This window comes from Salvelinus sp. IW2-2015, linkage group LG4q.1:29 (assembly GCF_002910315.2).
Source record: "Salvelinus sp. IW2-2015 linkage group LG4q.1:29, ASM291031v2, whole genome shotgun sequence".
In the NCBI taxonomy this organism is placed as follows: Eukaryota; Metazoa; Chordata; class Actinopteri; order Salmoniformes; family Salmonidae; genus Salvelinus; species Salvelinus sp. IW2-2015.
In genome coordinates this window covers 2,379,551-2,386,087 of record NC_036842.1, presented here as the reverse complement: position 1 = coordinate 2,386,087, position 6,537 = coordinate 2,379,551, and the positions used below count along the sequence as shown (strand labels likewise).

Sequence of the window (6,537 nt, the reverse complement as noted above, 5' to 3'; positions counted from 1 at the left end):
CTGTCTCTGAGCCTGTTTGTCCGAGGCTTGATGCTCCGGTACCACTTTCCAGGGGTAGCGGAGAGAACAGCCCATGGCTGGGGTGGCTGACGTCTTTGGCAATTTCCGGTCCTTACCCAGAATCAGTTAAAGTAGCCAAGGTGAATGTAGACTGTACCACAAAACACATCTTCTGTTGGAAAACTTCCATAGCACAACTGTGTTACACGAGTGAGTGAGTGAGTGAGTGAGTGAGTGAGTGAGTGAGTGATGAGTAGTGAGTGAGGTGAGTGAGTGAGTGAGTGAGTGAGTGGTGAGGTGAGCCAAGGAGAGACAGAACGAAAGAGAGGTTGGAAAGAGAGAGACTCCGACCTGGCCCCAGGGTGGTCCACAGGAAGTGGCAGGGCAGGGGTGGAGGAGGGAGAAAAGGGGGAGGAGGGCGAGGAGTATGAGGGGGGGGATGAGGGGGGAGATGGCAGAAAACAGAGCGGGAAGATGGGGGGAGGGAAGTGGGTGATCAGACACAGATGCTATTTGTGATTACAGTGTGTAGCATTCATCATCCTCTCCCATGATGCTTGTTATCCATCCAAGATCCACTGTCACCGTAACTGATTGAATGAGATGGGTAATGGAGAGGGGAGGGGATGTGTGTGGGACGGCGCACGAGGTGGTGGGATGCAGACAGTAAAGCAGCCATTCTATCTCGAGCTCTCCCAGCATCAGCACCACGGGATTACGAGCAATCTCTGTCTGCTTCTGAAACGGAGAAGAGTATCGGTTTCAAACCTGCAGGGCGAAATCTAGACAAGGCAACACGAATTCCAGTGTCGAACGGGGAAGTTGGAAGGCAAATAACAGGTGCGCAAACAATCCACAGGTTTGTAGCAATTCGAATGCCATTTTTTTTCAACACCAGTCGATTTTGTTTCATAATGAATTATTCTCAATAAACTACAATTGTTATTATTTCCCTTCTCTGTGAAAAATGTAAGACCGAGCAGGTATCGTAATTGTTCATGATAAAAGTAGGCTTGATGTAGCCATCATACAATTGTCTGAATGGTGAGACACCGTTTCTGGATGTGTGCTGCCAACAGGTGTGGTAGACTAGTTTTAACCTAGTCGGAATCACCAAGGCTTCTAACGAGAAATACCTGGCTCCTGTTGTCCATAACCATTGTCACGCATGTAAAAGGGAATTGGAATACATGTTAAAGTGATGCTCCAGAACTTATGTATATATTTCAGCCAGTACTTTTGAATGTAGTGCTCCCTAGCCTAAACGGGTCCCAGTTTTGTGTGTAATACCTCATCCAATTGTGTACGAAGTCGTCAATTTCACATGATACGTTACGTCCAATTCATGATATGTTACGAATCCAATTCGTATAATATGTTACAAATCTGTTGTGATTAAGATCCCAGACTGCATCTATAAACCACGTTAACCTGCCAGGTCTGTCAAAAGAAAGAGAATGGTGGGAGGTGGCATTTCTGCAAAACCCTAACCTCCTCCATCCTTCCCATCGTAATGCCACCGGTTACCGAGATAGAAGTTCTAGAAGTTCTTCACGGCACTGACTGCACTGCCCGGTTTGACATTCCCACAGCTGTTGCTGTGTCATTTGGACACCATGGACGCGCTAATAAAGGGATTCTCAAAAGCCAGGGATGGCGTCGTGGCAGCAGCGGAGAAGACAAAGCAGGGAGTAACTGGGGCGGCTGAGATGACAAAAGATGGCGTTATCTTTGTCGGTAGGTCTTGACAATTGTAGCCTTCATGCTCTTTCCTTTTACTTTCTTTTTGAATCATTGCTGAGATGTTGAACGTTAAATGTTGCTGAGATGAGATGCTGAGATGTTGAATGTGAGAAATGATCTATGKCCATGGTTAATCGGACAATATAAAGTGATCATTTTATTGAATGACAGTGGTCCCATTGACATCAATGGGATGTTAAATATTTGTCACCTGTCCTTCACGMTTTTTGTTCTTTTCATAGGCAACAAAACAAAGGATGGAGTCACAACAGGTAGGCTACATGTCACCATTATCAACATTACTCAGTTGAGTACTGGCTTAACTGAATGACAGCAGAGACAGAATACAAAATTGAATTTTATTGAATAGTTGGGGTAGGCCTTGTCTCTGAGGAATGGTCCTTAGAACGGGGTTCCGATGACGGGTTTTCAGGTTATTATGTTGGTGGAGGTGGAAGGTCGTTGGAAGACTGTTGCTGCAAAACATCAAGTCAGAGACAGATACGCCCTAGATTTATGCCTATTGGTTGACAGAAAGGGAAGTGATTACTGCACAAGTGACCCCATAGGTTAATCAGCAAGCGTYGTGGAATTGCCTTAGTGTGCTATGCTCATTGGATGAAGTTAATAGGTGAATGACCGAGCTTTCCACACCTGGATTGTGTAACATTTGGCCATTATTATTTTCAAAATTCTCCAAACTCTGTCAAATTGATTGTTTGATCATTGCTCGACAACCGTTTTCAAGTCTTGCCATAGATTTTCCTGTATATTTAAGTCAAAATTGTAACTCGGCCACTCAGGAACATTCACTGTCTTCTTGGTAAGCAACTCCAGTGTAGATTTGGCTTTTGTGTTTTAGGTTATTGTCCTGCTGAAAGGGGAATTCATCTCCCAGTGTCTGGTGGAAAGCACACTGAACCAGGTTTTCCTCTGGGATTTTGCTTGTGCTTAGTTCCATTCCATTTATTTTTTATCATGAAAAACTCCCCAGTCCTAAATGATTACAAGCATACCCATAACATGATGGAGCCACCACTTTGCTGGTATATACGGAGAGTGGTACTCAGTAATGTGTTGTATTGGATTTGCCCAAAACATAACACTTTGTATTCAGGACAAAAAGTGAATTGCTTTGTCACATTTTTTGCAGTATTACTTTAATGCCTTGTTAAAAACAGGATGCATGTTTTGGAATATTTTTTTTCTGTACAGACTTACTTCTTTTCACTCTGTCAATTAGGTTAGTATGGTGGAGTAAGTACAACAACATTCCACAGTGTTGTTGACCTATCATCAGTTTTCTCCTATCACAGCCATTAAACTCTGTAACTGTTTTAAATTCACCATTGGCCTCATGGTGAAATCCCTGAGCGGTTTCCTTCCTCTCTGGCAACTGAGTTAGGAAGGACGCCTGTATCTTTGTAGTGACTGGGTGTGTTGATACACCATCGCAAAGTGAATTAATAACTTCACCATACTCAAGGGATATTCAATGTCTGCTTTTTTTACCCATCTACCAATAGGTGCCCTTTTGCGAGGCATTGGAAAAAACCTCCCTGTGTTTGTGGTTGAATCTGTGTTTGAAATTCACTGCTCGACTGAGGGATCTTACAGATAATTGTATGTGTGGGGTACAGAGATGAGGTAGTAATACAAAAATAATGTTAAACACTATTATTGCACACAGAGTGAGTCCATGCAACTTATGTGACTTGTTAAGCAAATGTTTACTCCTAACGATTTAGGCTTGCCATAACAAAGGGGTTGAAGACTTATTGACTCAGAACATTTCAGCTTAATTTATTTATTTATTTTGTAAAAATGTCTAAAACATAATTAATTCCACTTTGACATTATAGGGTATTGTGGGGTAGGCCAGTGACCAAAAATCTCAATTTATATCCATTAGAGATTCAGGCTGTACACAAAACAAAATGTGGAATAAGTTAAGGGGTACGAATACTTTCTGAAGGCACTGTAAGTAAGTGGTCGTTCCACCAATTCGGTGCCTTTTGAGAAGTGTAACTGGTCCAAAAAAACATCTTAAGAAGTTAAATAAAAAAAGGACTATAGTAAGTGCCAAATAATCAAATCTAATTTTATTTGTCACATGCGCTGAATACAACAGGTGTAGACTTTACCATGAAAGGCTTACTTACAAGCCCCTATTTATCTGTAAATAGCCCACCCAACTACTTCATCCCCATATTGTTAATACATTTTTTTGCTCCTTTGTAACCCAGTATCTCTACTTGCACATTAATCTTCTGCACATCTATCACTCCAGTGTTTAATTGCTAAATTGTAATTATTTCACACTATGGCCTATTTACTGCATTTGCACACACTGTATATAGACTTTTCTATTGTGTTATTGACTGTACGCTTGTTTATTCCATGTGTAACTCTGTGTTGTTTGTGTCGCACTGCTTTGCTCTATCTTGGCCAGGTCGCAGTTGTAAATGAGAACTTGTTCTCAACTGGCCTACCTGGTTAAAGAAAGGTGAAATAAAATTTTAAAAAATTAAAAAATTAACCAACAATGCAGTTTTAAGAAAAAATGAGTCAAGAAAAAAATTTACTAAATAGACTAAAGTAAATAAAAAAAGTAACACAATGAAATAACAATAACAAGTTGACCATTTCTTCTTAAATCAGCCATAAATCCCCTTGTGACTGGGAATGGTAGCTTGTTTTTCAGAAAGGACTGTCAAAAAGCAACCAAAGTAACTAGAGCTTTACAACGAAGGTGAAACTTGGAGAAATGTTGAGTTAAGTGGGTTAAAATCGTCCTAGAAGTGACCCCCCACATATGTTCTCTCTCTCTCCCGGTAGTTGCAGGTAAAACAGTGTCTGGAGTTTCCCAGGTGGCGGGGCCATGGTGACAGGTGTGACAGCAGTGGCCCACAGGACTGTGGAGGGGGCGGGGAATATTGCTGCTGCGACCGGATTGGTTAAGAAAGACTCAGCCAAACAGGTGAGAACCTGAGATACCTGAAACATACTCCTCCTACCTTGTTCAATATTTGATACCCTCACTTATACAAACACTTTACAGCTCTCTCTCTCTCTTCTTAGTTGTAGCTCTACCTCTCTCTCACGCAACATTAAATTGAGATGAATGACAAACAGTTGGGTGACTTTTTATTCTTATACACATATACAGTGCATTCGGAAGTTTTCAGACCCCTTGACTTTTTCCACATTTTGTTACGTACAGCCTTATTGTAATATTGGTTAAATCGTTTTTTCCCTCAATCAAAACACAATACCCCATTATGACAAAGCAAAAAACGTATATATTTTTTTTGGGGAGAAAATAATTATTACCAAAATGTAATATCATATTTACATACGTATTCAGACCCTTCACTCAGTACTTTGTTGAAGCACCTTTGGCAGCGATTACAGCCTTGAGTCTTCTTGTCTCCTGGGTGCGCAGTGGTCTAGGGCACTGCATCGCAGTGCTAGCTGCGCCACCAGAGTCTCTGGTTCCCGCCCAGGCTGGGCTGGGTTCGCGCCCAGGCTCTGTCGCAGCCGGCCGCAACCGCGGAGATCCGTGGGGCGACGCACAATTGGCATAGCGTGTCTGGTTAAGGAGGGTTTGGCCGGTAGGGAGGGTTGGCCGGTAGGGAGGTTTGGCTGGTAGGATATCCTTGTCTCAGTATGTAAAACAAATGTAATAAAATGTATGCACTCTACTGTAAGTCGCTCTGGATAAGAGCGTCTGCTCTTGGCCAGTAGGATATCCTTGTCTCAGTATGTAAAAATGTAATAAAATGTATGCACTCAACTGTAAGTCGCTCTGGATAAGAGCGTCTGCTAAATGACGTAAATGTTCTTGGTATGACGCTTCATGCTTGGAGCACCTGTTTTTGGGGAGTTTCTCCCATTTTTCTCTGCAGATCCTCTCAAGCTCTGTTCAGGTTGGATGGGGAGCGTTGCTGCACAGCAATTTTCAGGTCTCTCCAGAGGTGTTTGATCGGGTTCAAGTCTGGGCTCTGGTTGGGCCACTTAAGGACATTCAGAGACTTGTCCCGAAGCCACTCCTGCGTGTCTTGGCGTGTGCTTAGGGTCATTGTCCTGTGGAAGGTGAAGCTTCGCCCCAATCTGAGGTCCTGAGCGCTCTGGAGCAGGTTTTCATCAAGGATCTCTCTGTACTTTGCTCCATTCATCTTTCCCTCGATCCTGACTAGTCACCCAGCCCCTGCCACTGAAAAACATCCCTACAGCATGATGCTACCACCAACATGCTTCACCGTAGGGCTGTGCCAGGTGTCCTCCAGACGTGACGCTTGGCATTCAGGCCAAAGAGTTAAATCTTGGTTTCTTCAGACCAGAGAATCTTGTTTCTCATAGTCTGAGAGTCTTTAGGTGTCTTTGGCAAACTCCAAGTGAGCTGTCATGAAGAGTGGCTTCCATCTGGTCACTCTACCATAAAGGCCTGATTGGTGGAGTGCTGCAGAAATGGTTGTCCTTCAAGAAAGTTCTCCCAACTCTGGTGCTCTGTCAGAGTGACCATCGGGTTCTTGGTCACCTCCCTGACCAAGGCCCTTCTCCCCCGATTGCTCAATTTGGCCAGATCTAGGAAGAGGCTTGATTGTTTCAAACTTCTTCCATTTAAGAATGATGGAGGCCACTGTGTTCTTGGGGTTTTGCTCTGACATGCACTGTCAACTGTGGGACCTTACAAAGACAGGTGTMTGCCTTTCCAAATCATGTCCAATCAATTGAATTTACCACAAGTGGACTCCAATCAAGTTGTAGAAACATCTCAAGGATGATCAATGG

General features: G+C 43.1%; 1 pseudogene; it reads left to right on the top strand.

Moving 5' to 3' along the window:
• The first annotated feature begins 1,457 nt into the window (after positions 1-1,457).
• LOC111961243 (alpha-synuclein-like) overlaps positions 1,458-6,537 on the top strand; it is a 21,809-nt pseudogene continuing 16,729 nt past the window's right edge.